Source organism: Mustela nigripes, chromosome 6, assembly GCF_022355385.1.
Source record: "Mustela nigripes isolate SB6536 chromosome 6, MUSNIG.SB6536, whole genome shotgun sequence".
NCBI classification, from domain to species: Eukaryota; Metazoa; Chordata; class Mammalia; order Carnivora; family Mustelidae; genus Mustela; species Mustela nigripes.
This window is the reverse complement of record NC_081562.1, coordinates 65,410,670-65,431,414: the sequence shown is the minus strand read 5'-3', so window position 1 is coordinate 65,431,414 and position 20,745 is coordinate 65,410,670. Positions and strand designations below refer to the sequence as shown.

The 20,745-nt window shown below is 39.9% G+C and overlaps 1 protein-coding gene across 4 annotated transcripts in view; it reads left to right on the top strand.

Moving 5' to 3' along the window:
• Positions 1-20,745, top strand: part of FAR2 (fatty acyl-CoA reductase 2) — a 135,467-nt gene that overhangs the window by 28,679 nt on the left and 86,043 nt on the right. For 2 of the 4 annotated variants that reach the window (XM_059402730.1, XM_059402731.1), the window contains exon 2: positions 7,248-7,349. The exons of the other annotated variants lie outside the window; for them this stretch is intronic. The gene's annotated coding sequence lies outside the window, so the exon portion shown is untranslated. The remainder of the gene's footprint in view (positions 1-7,247; positions 7,350-20,745) is intronic. 4 annotated transcript variants of the gene reach the window in all.

Sequence of the window (20,745 nt, the reverse complement as noted above, 5' to 3'; positions counted from 1 at the left end):
TTTATTTATTTGAGAGAGAGACAGTGAGAGAGAACATGAGCGAGGAGAAGGTCAGAGGGAGAAGCAGACTCCCCATGGAGCTGGGAGCCCGATGCGGGACTTGATCCCAGGACTCCAAGATCATGACCTGAGCCGAAGGCAGTCATCCAACCAACTGAGCCACCCAGGCGCCCCGGCAAGTCTGATTTCTATGGGCCTCTTTCCTTGGCTTAAAGATGGCCATCTTCTCATTGCTATTCATGTGGTCTTTCCTCTGTGTGTGCACATTGCTGGTGTATCTTTGTCCACATTTTCTCTTCTTATAGAGACCTGAGTCACATTAGATCAGAGTCTAATGCCCTCATTTTAGCTTCATCACCTCTTTCAAGACCCTATCTCCAAATATAGTCATATTCTGAGGTACTGGGGTTAAAGTTTCAACATAGGAATTTTGAGAAGATACACATCAGCACATAACTGTTGGCTTTTATGGCATTTCCAGTGTTCTCCTGAGAAATTAAGGCCTGTTTACATATAGTGGTAACTGGCTTGCTGTTATCCCTTAGTGGATGCTTTCCCATCCCTATATCACATCTCTATTCCCCTTCAGATGTTCTGTGCACCTCCCCAAGTTTCCACCCAAATCCTTCCCTTGGGGTCAACTTCTGTGGGAACCCCAAGTGGGACAGATACAAAGGAAGAGACATTACAGTGCTATAAAGTGACACAGAAACCATCAGTCCAGTGTCAGATGACCTGACTTCAAAATCTTCAAAAAAAAAAAAAAAATAGTACCTCTCAGTTTGAACTCACCTGTATCTGGTAGCTCCCACCTTGCAGTTCTAGGAGAGTCTGTGTCTTTTTCTACACCATCTTTGTCTTTCATACAAGATGCATCTGATAAGCAGCTGATTGGAAGACCTCAGTTGACTCCCGTCAACTATCCCTGTCACTGTAACATAGAAAGAAATGAGATTGGTCTGGCTTCAGTGTTTTTCAGAAGGCCACAAGCGTGTTGGTTATTATTTTGTATTTTGTATCTTCTGAATCTTGTAAGCAGTTGAAAATTGATTTCTTGATGAGTCACTTGGGTATTTTTTTTAAAAAGGTATGAAGCTAAATTGACCATTTTATAATTCCAGGCTTGACTTTTTTTTCTGAAAATATGCAGTCCTTTGCTATTTGCCATAATTGCTTTCATTATTTGGGATATTACCCGAACACAAGTTTCCAGATTTCTTGTCATAATTTTACACAGCTTAGTTGTCCTTATGGCTTTGTTTTTTATAGTATTTTGTCTGAATTTCTCTTGCTGAAACTTCCAAAAGTATTACCACATTTCCTTCAGCTAGTGCAACTATTTCTTATTTTTTTCAACAAAATGAATTTAATGTATCACTAAGTTCCTTCTGGCATTCTTTCATGCTATATTGGATATAGCCATTTGTCCCTTCTTCCTCATTTCTCTAAAGCTTGGTTATTAAATGATAAACATTTTGCTTGGGTGGCATATAATTATTTTTTGCAAATGTTTTATCTCTACTTGACTTTAAGAATATTCCTAAAGTAAAAAACACAAATATGCTTTTTAATATTTGGATTTCAAGTATAGGACATTTGAACTTTAAATCCAGTAAGATATAGATTTTAAAATGCATTGAACCTATACATCTGTGGCTTGGATTACTAGATAGAGGAAAATCCTATCAGCTTTTTCGAAAATTTTTTTTCTGAAAAATTTTAAGGGAATAACTTATCCACATTATAGTTGGAATTTGGAAACTCTATGGCCTAAAAGCAAACAAAAATAAGTGAATGGTTCTAGTCCAAGTTTTTTGTGTATTTTTTTTAATTGTCCATTTCTCAGTGAATATAGAGAGTTTATATTCCAGGCAATAGATCTATGTCTGCTTTTATTTAAGCTTTTTGGCTGAATTTTCTGTAAAGGTTCAGATCATAAATATTTTAGGTTTTGCCAACCCAGTGGTTTCTGTCATAACTATTCCATCTGCCTGTCACTCTAGCATGAAAGCAACCCTGGACAATATTTAAAGGTATTGGGGGTTTATTTACTTACAAAAGCAGACTTCATACTCTATTTGGCCCATGGACTATGGTCTGTTGGCCCTTGTTCTAGTTCTAGAATCATCCACTTCACTTTGACTGTATAGACTGGCTATTTGGTCTTCTATTATGATTCTGGCATCATGCTGAGTTGTTTTACTGAGCTTTGAATACAAAGTTCAGAGGTCACTAATTCTTGTCTGAATATGAAAATATATTTATTGTCTTTCTAGTTTTCCTGCTACATGTATTTAAAAATCATTTGTACCTCTGCTTTTAAAGTGAAATCTATCCAATGTTTATATTATTGGGGTTTTTTCCATAGTTCCCATAAAACCGCGCTCAGCTTTGTATCCATCACTTCCTGTCTTTCGGTCCTTAATTTTTATATATTTTCCACTTTGAGTCCATTTGCTGCATGGTGAATATTCCTAAATTTTCTGACTTACATCTTAGTGTACAAAAGCCTCCCAGTTTACCAGAGAGGATTTATCATAAGTGTTTCTCTATTAAAGTTAAGGACACATTAAAATGCTATTGGCTGAAAAGGGCAATAGCAAGATACATGTGGCTGAACCCATCACCACTTAAAGAGCGGGACCAATTTGAAGAGCTTTCAGAAAGTCAATAATCATATGGTTTCACTTATTTGTGGAACATAAGGAATAGCATGGAGGACAGTAGGAGAAGGAAAAGAAAAATGTGAAGGGGTAGGGGGGCGGAGATCAGAGCTGGAGACGAACCACGAGAGACTATGGACTCCAGGAAACAAGCTGAGAGTTTTGGAGGGAGCGTGTTGGGAGGATGGGTGAGCTCCCTGATGGGTATTAAGGAGGGCTTGGAGCACAGGGTGTTATACACAAACAATCAACCATGGACCACTACATCAAAAACTAATGATGTACTGTATGGTCACTAACATAACATAATTTCTAAAAGAAAAAGAAGAGCTCTCAGTAGTAGAACCTAAACACGATGCTTATGAAATACGTATATGAGTAAACCCAGCAAAAACAAATGCAACATAATAACCCAGACTTTTCAGTGACAGAAAGTCCCAGAGCTGCAGCAGAAATGTTTTCTCCAGCTATGGATACTCAGGTTGTTACTGTTGAAGTGGTGAGTGGCCAAGTTACAATTACTATAGGAACTGTAACTGAAACTTGACCTTTGATACATTTATATGTTCAACCATAACATTGTATCAACAGGCTCTTGCATTTCCTTGTGTTTATAAGTGACTTTGTTTCAGGCTCATAGAAATTAACTAGAAAAAAAATTGGGGGGAGGAAGAAAGCAGAAAGCTTGATTTTTATTTATTTTATTTATTCATTTATTTATTTTCCAGAATCTTACCCACTGCCAGCATCAGAGTTTCCTCCTGTAGAATCAGTTTGCGACAGTGCTTTCTGAGGCTAGGTAGTGAATTCCCCTAGAGGACTACTCCTTCAAAGTAAATAGTGGACTCTTTATTTATCAGAAAGGCAGTTGCCTGGTCCTTTGTGTTGGTTGATGAGAACATTGCTTCTGTCCTGTAAGTATGTAGATTTCCTGTGGCTTGTCAGAAAGCATGAGCAGAAAAGCAGAGGCCCCCATGAGGATCCATGAATGAGAAATATATTACAATCAATAATTCTTTCTGCTTGCTCTTTACATCAAATTAAAAAATGGGTGAGTCAACACACTAACTACCAGGTAGTAATTCTTCCTGGTTGTTTTGCTAGTGTATTTCCACAAATTAAACCAAAGAAACTGTCCTTTCTGGGTATGCCAATTTGAATGTTCTGAATAACTATGAATAATGAGGCTCCTGGAGACCTACAGCATTTCAGAAGTACCAAAACCCAAAGGACCAGACTAACTCAGAGATAAAAAGCAGTTAGTTTATTAAGCACTTCCCAGTGCCCAGTACTGTGATGGATACTTACCTATGAAATCTCATTTAACCCTTACAACATTCTTTGTGGATAGCTGAGTTGAACGAACTTTCCACAGTCACACAGTGATGGAGCCAACGCTTGAAACTTGGGAGTTCTGGATAACTCCCAAGTCCTAGAGTTCTTTAAAGACCACCCTTGTTTTTGCAAATTTCTAGTTCAGCAAAAAATATTTGTTATGCATTTTCAGATAGCTCAAAGGTTCCATAAAATATGGCCCTTGTGCATGCAATACCATAGTCAACTAATATATCTAAATCTAAAGAGAGAGACCCACTTATTGAATGTCAACTTTTATAACAATGCCACGTAAGAGTCTGGTCAACATGAAATAAAAATGAAAATGGAATATAAAACAAGGGAGCATTGAAAGAAGTCCTTGGTTCCTTCAGTGGCACTCTCTTCTCATTTATATGTATAAACCTGTAAATTAGTATCTACATTGTGGATATCAAGAATTTTTTAAATTTAATTTGATAACAATGGGAATAAAATACTGGTGTTTCTAGTTATGCAGCATTTGAACCTTAGCATTTACAGCAGCAGCTCAGAAGCTTGCCATGTGTTATCTTTTAAAGGACAGTAAAGGATTTTTTAATAGACAGTGTTACAGAGCCAGGCTCTCCTGGGTTGTGATACAAAAGTTTAACCCATCTATTTCTCTTGCCTGCTCCGGTTAAGTTAACTACTGCCCCCCTGCAGGCATTCTAGTCTCCCTCCCATAAAGTAGAACTGTTCCTTCATAAGGAGTGTGTATTAGTTCTTACACATCATGTTTCTTACAATTGTGCTTCCATGTGATAGATGAAAGCAAAAAGAGAAGATGTATTGAATGGTCCATTGGAGGTGTTACCATTCCCAAGACGAGTCTGCAACTTCTCAGTTTTTGACATTTAGTCTTGGCATCATGTTAGCATTGATTAGGTTTAATAGAATGGATTCCCAGTATATGAACTCATAAGAAATTGATGTTTTTAGGTTTTTCTTGGAGGCAGATTTCTTTCTCAGATTAGTACTAAGATGATTATGTCCTCATTGAAAGGGACCCTCCGTCCAGTATCATGGTGACTGGGTCTTGTGGCCATTCCACAGACTTGGGATGGATCATGACCCAAAATGTGGTTTGGATTTCCAAATCCGTGATGCTACAAACACACACACACACCCTCCCACCCACTATGAAAAGGTCTTTTATTCCCAGAATGAAGCTTTCTGGGGAGAGCAGGACAGGTCTCTCAAGTTGATCTGAAAATAGCTTGAAAGAACTGTTAAAGAAAAGAGACTGGCTCTAAGTTTTCATGGTAGTTAGGGGCTGGAACTGGAGTGAGGGTTTTAGTGCATGGTTTGAACTTACTGCTAGTGGCAAAGCACTTGAGCTTTCTTACCAGCTTGCCCAGATCTGAGGCAGAATGGGTAGAGGGCGGGATAAGTTTTGAAAAATACCTGTAATCAAACATCAAATAATGGAGAGAGACTCTTAATTACATTGTGTCCTCAGACTTTAAGAAAAAGATCATTTAGTTAACCTAGAATTAGTGCAGGGCACCTGGGTGGCTCAGTGGATTAAGTGGCTGCCTTCAGCTCAGATCATGATCTTGGGGTCCTGGGATTGAGCCCCACATTGGGCTCCCTGCCCAGTGGGGTGTCTGCTTCTCCCTCTCACTTTCCCTCTGTACTCTCTCTCTCAAATAAATAAATAAATAAAATCTAAAACCAACAACAAAACCATAATTAGTGCAACATGCAGTGAATATGCTTTAAATGGTTCAGACAGAGAAGTCTAAGCTGAAGCCCCCTGGGCTTCCAGTACATCGGGTTTTTATGTCTCTATCTTTTTACCACTGTTGGGGGAAAAAATCTAAATTCTTGTTCCTTACTTCTATTCATGAGATTTTGGTGAACACATTCTTTGTTATTAAAGAATTCAGTAAATTTTCTGACCCAGTCTTTCCTGCTTTTTAGCCAGTGAATTAACATATCTTTTTTGGTGATTTCTTCAGATTGGCAAAGCTCATGTGTTGTGGGCATAATTGCATTATTTTAATTCACAATATTCTAAGAAATTGTACTGCCACCACTTACAACCACTTTTTTTTTCTTCCCTAAACTGGGTGATAGTGAATTTTCCTTCTATTGTTTATGAAGGCTCACCTTGCATGTTATTTCAAGAATGCTGACCTTATTCTCCGTATCATCATTTCTCTGCTGTTACCAAGATTGTGAATCTTGGTAACAGCAGAGAAAACTCCTACAACTATTTAATGCATGCAGAGTAAAGCAACAACATTGAGATCAATTCTAAATGATAGTTACCAACTGTTCTGTACCTCCACTGAGAAGGGAACAAAAGAATATACTCAAAACTAGAAAAGATGCAGAGTACACTTATATCTGTAGAAACAAGGCAGATTCAGAGAAAACCCTCTTCTAAAGGGCTTTCTTTTAAAAATGTATTTTAAAATCTGTGTATAAGAAATAAAATAGATCATGTGACTATAATAGTCTAGAGCAGTGGTCCTTTTCTTAAATCTTTTTTTTTAATTCAAATTCAACTAGCCAATATAGAGTACATTATTAGTTTCAGATGTAGTGTTCAATAATTCATTGGTTGCATATAACACCCAGTACTCATCACATCATGTGCGCTCCATAATGCCTATCTCTCAGTTACCCCCATCCCCCTGACCCCCTCCCCTTCAGGGACCCTCAGTTTGTTTCCTAGATTTAAGAGTCTCTCATGGTTTGTCTCCCTTTCTGATTTCTTCCCATTCAGTTTTCCTTCCCTTCCCTAATGATTCTCTGCCCTATTTCTTATATTCCACGTATGAGTGAAACCATATGATAATTGTCTTTCTCCGATTGACTATTTTCACTCAGCGTCATCCCCTCCAGTTCTATCCATGCTGATTAAGTGGTAGCTGTTCATCCTTTCTGATGGCTGAGTAATATTCCATTTTACATATGAGTCACATCTTCTTTATCCACTCATCTATTGATGGACATCTGAGCTCTTTCCATATTTTAACTTGTGGACATTGCTGCTATGAACATTGGGGTGCGTTTGTTTTGCTATATCTGTGTCTTTGGGATAAATACTAAGTAGTGCAATTTTGGGGTTGTAGGGTAGCTCTATTTTTAACTCTTTGAGGACCCTCCACACTATTTCCAGAGTGGCTGCACAAGCTCACATTCCCATCAACAGTGTAAGAGTTCTCCTTTCTCCGCATCCTCGCCAGTATTCATTGTTTCCTGTCTTGTTATTTTTAGAGCAATGGTTCTTGATCTGTTTGGAGTCTTAGGCCTCAGGAAGAATTGCTGAAAGTCCTTGCTGGAGAGAAAATTCAGATGAAGCAGCATTTGACCTATAAGGTACATCATGTTATTCAGAAATAACTAAATGCTTTGTGACAAATAAAAATCATTCCAAAGAGCAAGAACTTATTTCATAAGCTATTTGTCCCTTGCTGGAGCTGTTTCTCTTAATTGCCTGGCTGTATTCATTTACAATTTCCAGTGTGTCTCTAAACCTGTCTTTGTATTTTGTTACTGAACTCTTAACCCATTTTTGAAACTGAAATATGAAATGTATAGTTTTGCGTTTCTGTGAACATGTTGAAGATCCAAAGACCCTGTAACCGGGCTGACAAGGATCAGATATGCAAGCAATACTAACAGTCTTGGATTGAATGGTTACCGTGTACCAGCCAGAGTATAAAGCACTATCCTACTCAATTCTCCAACAATGCTATGATGCAGTTCTTAGTCTCATTCACTGATGAGTGAACCGAGGCCTAGAGTCAGTGATTTGCTCAAGTATTCACTGAGCACCTCCCGACTGTCTGACGCTGTAGAGGAAGATGCAAATGAAAGAAAACATGGACTCTGTAAGCTTTTAAAACGAAAAGTTTCTGTTTAATTTTTAAAATTCTAGTTTCACCTAGAGTGTTGCTGGTTTCAGGTGTGCAGTGCAGTGATTCGGCAGTTCTGTCCGTCACCCAGCGCTCTTCGCAGCAAGTGCACTCTTGATGCTCTTTACCTGTTTCACCCATCCCCCACCCCCTCCCCTCTGGCATAAAAAGCTGAGTTGTTTTTTCTTATAACTGTATTTTCAAAATGCCTATGTTTGAAACTATGAAATGCAGCTTCCAGCTTTGTGGTTTAATGATACCCAAACTAATGAAATGGAGAGTTGTCGTCTTGGAAAACTCTACAGGTGTTCATTTGGGAAGTGTTGTCCTCTGTCACAGGCTCTTTTAATAGTGGCAGCCCACCAAACAGACATACCCCAGATATTTCAATTCAAAACAAAGCAAAATCTCAGACTTAATGCAAGACAATTTTTATGAAGCAAAATTCATCTCCCTCATCTGTACATACATGAAATAATTGATATAGCTTAATGGTGACATTAAATGTACTTCAAATCGATGTGACATTGCCAACTCATTTATAGCTGTGAACAGCTGTGTACTTTCAAAATAACAAACTTTTTTTTTTCAACAACAACAAAAGAATAGAAGGGAAAGGGAAAATATCCCTGGAGAGCTTCTTTTTGTGCTTACTGTTTTGAAATAATTTTATATAAAGGCAATTTATATCCTCTCCCATTATTCTTTTATATTGAAATATTTTGAGGCTTTTAAGGTTTATCACTAATATCCACAACTTTGTCATAAAGGACAAAGACTTTAGAGTATTAATCCTTTGAATGCTTTCCCTTTTGTAAATTAAAATTTTAAAAAACAAGCATAAAAACATTAGGTGTCCCCATGAAACAGTGATGCTCTCAATACTGCACTTCCCATCTATAAAGGTAGAAAAAGCAGCGTGATTTTTTTAATCTAAAGATACTTTCTGCATCACAGTCACTATTTTCTTTCCTTCCCCAGCTCTTCACACTCCTCACTTTTCCTGAAATTCCAGAAGTGTTTCAAGTTCATTAATTTCCTCTCCTTTCTTTCATTTTGACCTATGCATTCATCCATCTACTTGCCAAACATTTATCCTAAAGTAGAAGATGGTAGGCAGGTGCTAGAGATGTAAAAATAAAACCATATTCCTATTCTCAAGATACTTAAAGTCTAAAGAGAAAGGCAGGTTTGGAAACTCTTGCAATGTGCCCTGGTAAATACCACTAGAGTTCTAGGAAGAGCCACTAACCAGTCTGAGGATTACCCTGTGTCTAGTAAGAAAGCCAAATGTAGTGCACGTGGCTCAAGCGCAGGCATATATTTAGAGAGATAGAGGTTGAAAATGGAAAAACACGCAGGGACCAGCTCATGTATACCTTGTTGTATGCCACTATTGGGAATTCAGACTTTATCATGACTCATATTAACAAGGCATGAAAACTGAAGTAGCTTTAGCAAGAGATGACATAATAATAGATGCAATTTAGAAAGATCCCACTAGAGGCTATGTCGGGGGTGCAATGGACCACATTGAAGGAAAGATGGCTACTAGAGGGGAGTGTGGAAAGGTCCCAAGCAGCTGCAGCAAGGAGGTAACAGGCATGTACACAGAAGGGGTTAATTGTGGCAGAATCTCCAAGATTCATAGATTGAAGTTATGTGGGGAGTAAGATAGAGATACTTCTCACATGCTGGCTTGAGTTACCAGGTGGATGGTGGTGGTGTTAATTGGGATTGGGGATCAATTCTTTTAATATGTTGTGTTTTTGATGCCACTGAAACATCAGAATAGAACTGTTTAAAACCCAATTAGATATGAATCTAGGGCTCAGGAGAGAAATCTGGGCTTTGGGTAATAGAATGATGCAAGAGCCATATAGATGGCATGTAAGTGGTGGTTGAAACAATGTGTATGAAGAAGGTTATCAGTAGCTAATTAAAAATGAAAACAACAAAGATGGGCGCCTGGGTGGCTCAGTTGGTTAAGCACCTGCTTTCAGCTCAGGTCATGATCCCAGGGTCCTGGAATTGAGTCCCCCACTGGCCTCCCTACTCAGTGGGGAGTCTGCTATCCCTCTGCCTGTCCCCCACCCCGGCTTATGCTCTCACTTAAATAAATAAAATCTAAGAAAGAAAGAAAACAAAACAAAACAAAATGAAACAACAAAGGGACCAGGGCGGCACCTAAGGGAAGTATTATTGCCTTCCTTGGGGCCAAATTAGGGAATGTCTAGGCCATAGGATGCCTTTGTGTGAATTGGAGAACAGCTTTACCGCCTTCATCCAGAGTTGTTGTCATCTGTTGACACATTTATGAGGTCTACATTGTGTATGGTGCCCTGTGGAGCCGAGCAGTAAAATGTCAGTTGTGAGGCTCATGAAGCCACCACCAAGCAGATAAGAAGACATCAAGTGGTACTAGAAACTATAGGAACAGAGTTCCTCAAGGCAGAAGAAAGGTCAACACCACCCCATCCACAGTGATTCAGGAGTCAGAGATATGGGGTCTGAAAGTTGTCCACAAATTGCCAGTTGGTCTTAGGGGAAGTGGTCTCAGACTAGAGCTCAGCTCGGGGTTCCTCCCTGCCGGAAGTTGGGATGTTCTCCTTCTCCTGCTGCTCACAGGCGCTTTGACCCCAGCGGCAGTTCTGCTTCCACCCTTATTACCATTTGACTCTCTACCCATTATCTTTCTGTCTTACTTTTGCTTTAAGAGTTTTCTCTTCTATTTTGCATCTTGATACATTTTGCTGCCCCCTCATTCCTTTGGTTATATACATCATCCCCTGACCCAGCACACCCAGTTTCCTGTTAGGGCTTTTAAAAACGTATCATTTCAGTCACAATTCCTAGAGACATCAATGGCCCTTCAGATGTACGTATGAGCATACATTTATATTTGAATACAGAGACCTTCTGAACAAGGGATAAAAGGGAGAGTGGGGTCTTCCTAATATTCACTCTCATCTTTTTGGATAAGGAAAGTTTTATCAGGCCCATTTTAGACAGTCATATCAAATCAGCTGGCCCCTCTTAACTCAAATGAGATTTCTGCCTTCTTCATCTAACATAGGAGTGAAGGGTGTAGAGAAAGGTCAAGAAGTAGACTCATCAAAGAAAAGGACTTCACTTTCTAATGTATATAACAGTGAGATTTGTGATAAGATAAATTGGTGAGTCATAAGTTACATGTATAATGCTGTCATTCATCTTCTTAATTGTGAATGCTGATTTTGATATATATAGGTCTAACCTGAGCTCCTTATTTCCCTGGAACAGCACTGTCCAATACAGTAGCAACATCTGGATATGTAAAATTAAAATTTAATTATTTTAAATTACACTAAAGTTCCATTCTTGCGCCATACCAGCCACATTTCAGGGGTATAGTAGCCACCTACAGCTATAGTGGCTACCATATTGGACAGCACAGTTATAGAACATTTCCCTATCATAGAAAGTTCTGTTGGGAGAGCATGACTCCAAAATAGTGTTGATTATTCCTGTTGGTTCTCCATTGCTGATGATTACTTTGAGGAAATAAGTTAGTCTGTCAGCAAGAATTCACAAATTATGTTCTACTACATAGAATTGTGGGGTTTTGCTCTTTTTAAAGATGTTATTTATTAGAGAGCACAAGCAGGGAGAAGGAGAAGCAGGCTCCCAGCCGAGCAGGGAGCCCAATGTGGGGTTCAATCCTAGGACTCCAGGATCATGATCTGATCCGAAGGCAGATGCTTGACTGACTGAGCCACCCAGATGCTCCTTTTTACTTCTTTTTTATTTGATCTAGTAATAACATATTTCCAGTCAGCATCTATAAGTATTCTAAATATTTTGTGCTCACCATCTTAACTAATCTCCAGTAATCCTATGTTATCATTGCCATTTTACAAATGAGGAGAATAAGGTTAAGAGAGGACAAGTGGTAGAATCAAAATGCAAAGTCACACCTATCTGGTCCAAAGTCTGCTATTTAGTGGCTCACAGAAATCCCCATACAATGATTACATTTTTATTTTTCCAAGTAAAATACAGATGTGTCCTGGGGTATACTCAAAAGATAATGGCAGAACCTTCTAGACCTTTCAAGGAACTAGTCATATTATCAAATGAATATTTATTTAAATGATGAACATGTTGGTAGTCAGGTACTCACACTCTTTTAAGAACTCACTGAGAGATTCATTCATTTCCTTACCAACAAAAAACAGATTCTGGCATTCAAGTAACATTCTTGTAAAGCAATAGTCCCAAATCCATTCTACCTATATCTTCATGGAAAGTCTGAGAAACAAGAAAGAAATCTCAGTAATATTTTTCCAGATTAAGCTCTTCTGGTTAAATTGTCCATTCAAACCTGAAAATTCATGGAGACAAGGTACTACAAGTGATTTTGTAATTCGTTTTACAGATGACTTCTGAAGAAACAACAGATACTTGATGTATCGTATTCTACAGAGAAGAGAAGCACTTTCTAAAATTTAATTTTGCTAAAGTTTTGACTTTAAAACTGTGGTCTTTGTTTTGTGTGACATTATAACAAGCAAGGACTCTTCTCCTTAAGCCACAAAAAAATAAATGAAAATATAGTAACTCTCCCACCATCATGTAAGTATTTTTCCGTTATCATTGTTGCAGGAAAGCAACTCATGCTGCACATCTACCCTTCTTTGCAGAGAATAAATAGAGAGGTTTCTTTGGTCCTTAGGTTTCCACTGGAGAACCCCCAAGAGTGAAGTTCCCAGTATAAATCAGTGGGAGGTGTCTACATACTTCTACTTGGGCATCAAGGAAATCTTGAAAGCCGTGGCAGTTGTATGGCCATCCCTCTCTGAGGTTATTAAAGACTATTTCCCACAATCTTGTTTGGTCTGCATGAAAACTATGTGTGTATGTGTGTGTTAGTGCAGGAATGAAGGCTGTAAAGGGGTGGGGCCTTGATCACCACCAACACCTTACAACCAGCAGAAGACTTTGAGTTAGACAATATGTCAGAGGTATAATGTAATCTTTCAATAGGATTTAGAGGGCTAAGACCCAACCTGATTTCATAATCCATAACTGGACAAATACCACAGTCAACTGACAGCAACTTGTTTCTTGGGCATAGCAGCAAATGAGAAACAGATCTGTGTCTTAAGAAGAACTAAATTTGTTCTTCATATAAGTACAGATCATTAGCTTTTTTCTTAAGGGTCTGCGCTAAGTCAGCACTAGGCCTGTGCTGGAAAGACTATGGAGACATGGACCCTGTCTTTGTTGACCTGATGTTCTCATGGAATGGCTACCAAAAGTACATACAAGATAACACAATTTAAAATGCCATACATTCCTTTTATGAAGGAAGTTAACATGCATCTGAGAGAAGCAAGGAGAAAGACTCATTTACTATACATAGGGCATTCAGGAGGGCTTCTCTGGGCTTGTGGCATTTAATCTGAAACCTGATAGATAGAGCAGGAACTAACTTTGTGAAATGTGTTCCCCACAGAGGGGCACCCTGAACAAAGGCCCTGACATCATGTACCTACACAGCTGCCACAGGCTTGGACAAGGTCTATTTTTCTTGACAGAATCACCTGATGATTCTTTGTAATATTGTTAAATATTACATTGTTGCTTTCATGGAGACCTTTGAGGCTTTCCATCGAATTATTGTTATATAGTGAGACCTCTCATTTGGAAGTATTCATTCATTCCTTTCAGTCTATAAACCTCACCCCATATACCTGTGAGTGGGCATGTAGCAGAAGTTCATGCATTTTATTGTGTTCGGAAAATTGTTCATCAGGTCCCTACCACACCTGAATCATTGCAGAGATTTTGGGGGGTTGTAGAGAGAAAGATCTGTCAAAGAGGAATAAAATGTTTATTTTCTCTGGTCTCAGCAAAGAACAGGCCTGGAAATTTTCAGTGTACCGATATGTTATACAAACCTTTGCTCTCTGACTCTATTCTGCTAATCTGAAAGCCCCAAATTTCCATTTCACAGTGTTTGTTGAATGATTAAAGGGGAAAAGGAAGGGAGGGAAGGAAGGAAGGAGAAAAGAGAGAAAGAACCTATGTGATATTTGAGCTCTTGCTGTTTTGGTAAGTATGTAGCAAAAGAACAGTCAGTGCAGGGCAGGCTCTGAAGAAACAGAGACCAGTGAAATGGAGGAAAAGCTACAGATGAGCTTTTAAATATGAATGAAATCATGGTACTGGCCAAACCCAAAGAATTTCACATAAAGGGAAGAACAAAGGCATCCTTAGAGCTTGAAAGGCTCTCAGAGACCAGTGGCATTCTCAGAAGTCTCATTCTCTAGGATATAGCTACTATGTCCTGTAGCTGAGCGTCGAAGGAAGGTATAAGCAGGGAGTTCGTGGTCTAGAAATTATTGATTTTTACTTTCATTTGTCTTTAAGGAAGACTGTATTTTATTTTTTCTGACTTGTGCCTACCAGCTGCCCATTATGAAAAGATTTTTTTTTTAATCAATTTCTTCTGCCCTGATGAGAGCCTAGAGACTGTGTCTTTAATGATTACACTTCCCAGAAGTAGAAGTATAACAAAGATGCTTCTTTTCTTAAACGGTACTTCCCTCGGATATACTCTCTAATACTTGGCTCTGCTCCAAGTGTGTTCCACAAGAACACATCCTCATCCAATTAGAATGGTCTTGCACCACTGGTTTGTCTGCCTTTTTTCTGGAGAACAGGGTGCAAATCACCAGAAGGTCTGGAAATTCTCACCTTTGTTTACAGTGGGACCTAGCACTTATCTTTCATCAGGTTTTGAGTCTCAGAAGACGTGACATTCATACCTCACTTGAACTCTCTCAGATTGTTGCAATGTTCCTACAAAGTTCAGGACTCAGAACAACTAAGGTATATACTAGAAGTGACACCCAGATTTACCTAACACAGATTCTTGCCTCATCCAATTTGAGACTGATTGAGAAATTGTGCCAAATTTCCTAGACCTTGGCTTGTATTCCACTTGACACAAGGATGCAGACCCTGACAGCTATACCTACAACCCTGCGGGGTATGCGTCTTTCCCACTAAGCTCGGGATGTCATGGATAAAATCGTGTTTGACTCTGCTTCAGTCCCTTTGACCCTTTTCAGGCAATCAAAAATACTTATTGACCCCTCACTAAATGGAAGTCACAGCGGGATTCAACTCTGTTTCCACCTCTAGTTGGAGGATGAAGATACACAGACATTTAAGGAAGGGAAAGAACAGTGAACGCGCTAATAACCATGATGTGAAACGACAGGAAATCCCTTAGCATAGGCCAGAGGATTGACCTAAAGTGTGGCTGAGGTGGGATTGGCAGACCGGCCTGGATCCCGGAAGAACCCAGGCAGGTATCATGGATAAAGCAGGATCTGATTTGGGCCTTGGATAGGCCAGCAGTTCTCAACTCTCCCTGGACAGGAGGGCCATCTGGGGAGGCTTAAGGAATGCCAAAAATGCCTGCACAGGCAGAAAAGAGGAGTGGGGGTGCCATGAGAAGGAAAAGAAGTTTAAAAAACAAAGCTTGTTTGGGCACAGTAAAAAGTGAGTGTAGGAGGAGAAAAAGCAAGAAGGCAGAAAAGTCAGATTTCATCTGATTTTTGAATAGCCTCGTGTGCCAGGCCAAGGAATTTGGGAAACATATTTGGGTCAGGATCATGGGGTATATTTAGCCATTAACACCTGATTTTTACAGCTGGAGAAGGATATCAGAATTCCTCTCTAGCTCATAACTCCTCACTTCCCACTTCCACCCCCTGCTTGAAAGCCTATGTCTGACAGACATTAAGTGTAGACACGTGCTAATACTATATACCTCATTCTCTCAGATATAGGATTCCCACTGTTACTGGGGAGGGGGGGGGTGGTGTGGTGATTCATGCCAAAGTACAACCACTTGTATAGAAGAACTCCCTTGAGTGATAGCCAGAAGGGGGAACCACTGAGACAGCAAAGCTGGTATCTCCTGTAGGGTAAGGATCACAGATAAAGCTCTCCTCCCTTCGCCCAGGATGAGGGGACTCAGCGCTGGTACTTCCTGAATCTCTCAGATGCTTGCACCATGGCTTCGATCTGCTTGCTCCCTTGATTTTGTTGTCTCTCTGTCTCTTTCTCTTTTTCCATGTTTGAAGGGTAGGCCTGAGTAAAATTCCTATCCTATTACTGCAGATCCTGGGCTGAGAGAGGTTGGATGGATGGAGGGAAGGATGGACAGATGAGTAATTTTTCTGACGTCCACCCAGCTAGAAGGAAATGGGGCTTGCAGCGGGCCTTTCTTAAGATCCTTTGCAGATAAAAGTCTGTCAGATCTCAAAGGAGGTAGATTCCACACCACTGCATTGAATTTAGAACTGGAACGCAGCACATTACCCATCAGACTCTGCTTATTCATATAAGAACTTGCAAAGACTGTTTCAAGTACGTCTGTGTTTTAGCATCAGATGTATTTCCTCCCTACTGAGCTAGAACCTTAGCATTTCCTGGCTGAGCAAGAGCGTTAAGCAGTAACCCAACCTGGGGGGCGGGGGCGAGGAGTGGCGTGGACAAACAAGCCACCACAGTTTGAAAGCAACTGAAGTCCTCTTCCTGTGCTTCTTCCTCTAAATTGAAATGTGAAGACTCTGGATACTTCTTGTGAACTCCACGGAATGCTTTGGTTTCTGCCATCTGTTCACACTCATCTACTCATTACTGAGTAGCTGCAGACCAGACAGGGCAGTTTTGGGCCCAAATGTCAGTAACACAGGGACTTGAGCCTGCCACTCAGTCCATTGAAACAGGACAAATAGGCCTTATCAGAGGCCAAGAGTCAAAGCATGTTCTTTTAATTTTTCTGTGTAGCCTTTCTTGACAGGATGTGACATGTGGCTAGACAAGTTTCACACTCGTTTTCTCCTTCATTCTTCATTTACACTTCTACAATCAGATTTTACCAAAAGGTTTATTATGGTTACTTACCTAGGAAGAAATGCAATTGTCTGATCTTCAGCTCTTCAGAGGTCGTTATTGAGAACTCGGGTCTGGAGCTGATTGCACAAGAGAAGAAAGACAAGAGGTTGTTTTTTTTTTGTTTGTTTTTTGTTTTTTGTTTTTTTTTTTTTTTTGGCGGGTATCACTCTGGAAACAAAATTATAAAACATGAGCCAATTAGAGAATAAATACTACCAAAATGAGAGATACTTACAACAGCTGCAGTCCACATTTTGAAAAGGAAATGATCGTGTGCACTGGCGTGTTTATCTTAAATATGAGATTGGGCTAATGAGGGGGATTTAATTCCCGAGTAGTTGGAGGAACAGGAACGAAATCACTGGAGGGTGTTCCAGTGGCAAATGCAAGAAACTAATAGGACCTAATGTGGGAAAAGCAATCTGCACTAGGAGCACTAGGTGGATTAATCTAGAGAAGATGAACAGAGTACTCTGCAAGGGAAAGCAGGGTGAGCGGGCAGACCAGTTAGGTGACTGTTGTAAAAGTCAAGCCAGCAGGTTATCTGGCCCTGAGCTAAGGTCAGAGCCCTGCACAAGCAAAAAAGGACACAATCCAAGAGCAATTCCACTGGAATTAAAAAGGAACGTTGGAGACCACAGAGTTTAATGAATGACAAGATGTTTTCCTCTGGAATCGGTGCTTTCTGCAAAGATTTTAGCCTTTAGAACTGCTTTTGTCTTTACACGTGTGTGCCTCTCAAGTCTTCTCTTTTTGTTTGTTTGTTTGTTTGTTTGATGGATGGGGTGGGTTAGGTCAGTCATCAGTGTATTGATTTTACAGTCAGATGAGCTTGCGGGGCTCCGGGTCATGTAGAGCTGAACGTGTGCAGCTCAGACAGTGAGACCTTCCTTTAGAACAAGTATGTCTTCATGGTTTCTGAAGGCCATTTGGATCCGCTGTGGGAGCGGTGATTTCGCCACCTCAGATTCTGGAAAGAAGTCCTCCCTGTTGCTGAATTCCAGTCAGTCCTACTGGTAGAAAACTGTGAATAGTGGATTCAGTCTTGCATTGAAATAGCCTCCTTGCCACTAGTTAAAAACTGTATTAAGACTTTTCAGCTCTAAGAAAGGACACACACACATACACACACACACGTAAGCAAAAGTACAATGGGCTCAAAATCAAATGAGCTGATTTCAAACTCAGCCCTGTCTCCTCCACACTCACTCATAGACACTCATAGTGGGACCTTGATAAGCCACTTAATTTCTTCTTATTTCTTATGTACTTCCCTTGCTTCAGCTCACCAGTATCACAGCAGTTGTTATTGTGGGTAAGACAGCTGATAAGTGTTTCTATAAAACAGACAAGGAGACAGAACCTTAAAAAGTTGTCCAAAGTCGGGTACTTATAAGTGGAGCCCAGGACTGATTTCCGAGCCTAGACTCCTGTGCTACCTCAAGCCAGGGGCGCCTGTGGTCAGGTAGAGCTTACGGTCATGAAAGGCCAGCTCTCCAGCTGGCAGTAGTTTTACTTTATTAGTTATACAAATAAAAAATGTTCAAGTCTGGATGCTTTAGTGAAGGCAATAGGAATGGTTGAGTCTTCCACAGCTGCTTAGACTTTTTACTAAATGTTTGTTTTGATCCTAAATTGTCAGAGGAGTGTGCTAGTTAGCCCAGATTTGATTTTTTGAATTTTACTCTTATAAAAGTGCTGTCATTTATATGGGAAGGGAAAGTGATTAATGATTAATCAATCACAAATTAATCACTAATGATTAATCACTAATGATTCATTAGTCTGACTTTCAGACTACTTTCAAGTCTGAGATATATATGCATATATAAGTTTTCATTTACCAGACTGCCCTTCATGGAACTAATCTTTCATCTGGGTTCTGTTGAGTCACATTCTTCTTACTGATATTTTTAAACAACCCAGGCAAAGTTAGATAAGCTCCTCCTAGCCTCTTTCTCAGACTTTTACAAAGTGCTTTACATTTACAAAGTTTACACACATCATTGTGTGTCATTGACAACAATTGTCATGTAAGTGTGTAATAGCAACTTGTAGAGAAAAGGAGGAGGTAAGGAGGGCCTGCTGTCTAATGTGCAGCTGGCCCTGGTTCCATGGCTATTGCACTGGTTGGGCTATCACAATCAAGGGACTCCTAGCTGTAATGGTGACTTACCTGATGGTCAACTTCTTTGGAGCTTCCCTAATCATAGCTTTAGGAAGTTAGTTTGATAAAGATGGTGCTGTGTAAGCATTGTGAGCTGAATTTTGTCCCTCCAAAATTCACATGTCGAAGTCCTAACCCAGTGCCTTGGAATATGACTATATATGACTATAAATAAGGTTATTGCAGATGTAATTAGTTAAGAGGAGGTCATACTGAAGAGGGGTGGGCCCATAGTCCAACATGACTGCTGTCCTTAAAAAGAGAGGGAAATCTGGGGGCAGCTGGGTGGTTCAGTTGGTTAAAGTGTCTAACTCTCGGTCTTGCCTCTGGTCCTGGTCTCAGGGTCATGGGACTGAGCCCTACATGGGGCTCATGCTCAGTGTGGAGTCTGCTTGAGATTCTCTCCTTCTTCTTCTCTCTCCCTCCTCCCTCTCCCCCCACACACTCAGGATCTCTCAAATAAATAAATAAAATCTTATTTTAAAAAGGGGGGAAATTTGGAAACAGAGACAAACATACAAGGAGAAAACCACGTGAAGATTGGAACTATGCTGTCACCAGCCAAGTCTCTACCAGGAGCTAGGAGAGAGGCCTGGAACAGACCCTCCCCCAGCATCTTGAGGGGGAGCATGGCCTTGCCAATACCTTGATTTGGGACTTGTGGCTTCCAGGACTGTGAGACAATCGATTTCTGTTGTGCTAAGCCAACCAGTCCACAGTACTTGGTTAATAACAGCCCTAGGTAACTAATTCAGTGAGTTGCAAAGAATGCAACAAGATAGCGTAAACCAGAGCATAGAAGAAACTTAAGGTCTTTCTCTGAGCAGCAACACTGAGATCATTCAGAAAGTAAATCTTTGGGTAGAATCAAACGGTTTGTCCTGATACACCCTAATTTGCTTCATGGATTAATAGACTTTCATGTTTGGAAGGAATAATAAGGTCACCCGGGTCAGCCATCCATCAGATAATTATGGATCTCCAGCAATGTACCAGCAAAGTAGTTTTTCAGCCTTTGCTTGGATACATCTGCTAACTCCTGAGGCAAACCACTCTATCTTTAGCATGTCTGATGATTAAAATATGATTTCTTTTATAAAATGGAACTATACCTATCCACAGCTTTCAACCATTTATTATCATTTAGTTTCTTAAAACAAGAAAGAACAGCTGTAATTCTTTTTATGTGTCAGTCCTTTCGATGTTTGACAGCTATCATGTCCTCTGTAAGTAATTTGTTCCCTAAACTTGCCCTTAAGTTCTTTCAACTATTGCACATATGACACAGTTTTTAATGTTTTAACCTTTATGTTCAGCTTCATGAAATGTGTTCCAGTTTATCATATGGTTTTTAGAATGGAACATCCAAACTCTGGTTATAATCAAAATAGTGCAAATTAGAATTAAATACACTATTATTCTAGATGCTGGGGTTTGTTTGTTTGTTTGTTTGTTTGTTTGTTTTAGAGAGGAGGGTGGGACAGAGGGAGAGAGGGAGGAAGAATCTGAGGCAAGCATGCCCAGCCCAGAGCCTGTTGCGGGACTCCATCTCACAATTCTGAGATCATAACCTGAGCGGAAATCAAGACTCCAATTTGTAACTGACTGAGCCACCCAGGCGCCCCCTAGAGGCTGTTCTTAAATGCAACCTAAGATCACATTCATTGGGGTTGGATCATCACTGTGTTCAGTAATATTGCACTGAAATTAACTAAAATTCCTTAATCATCTT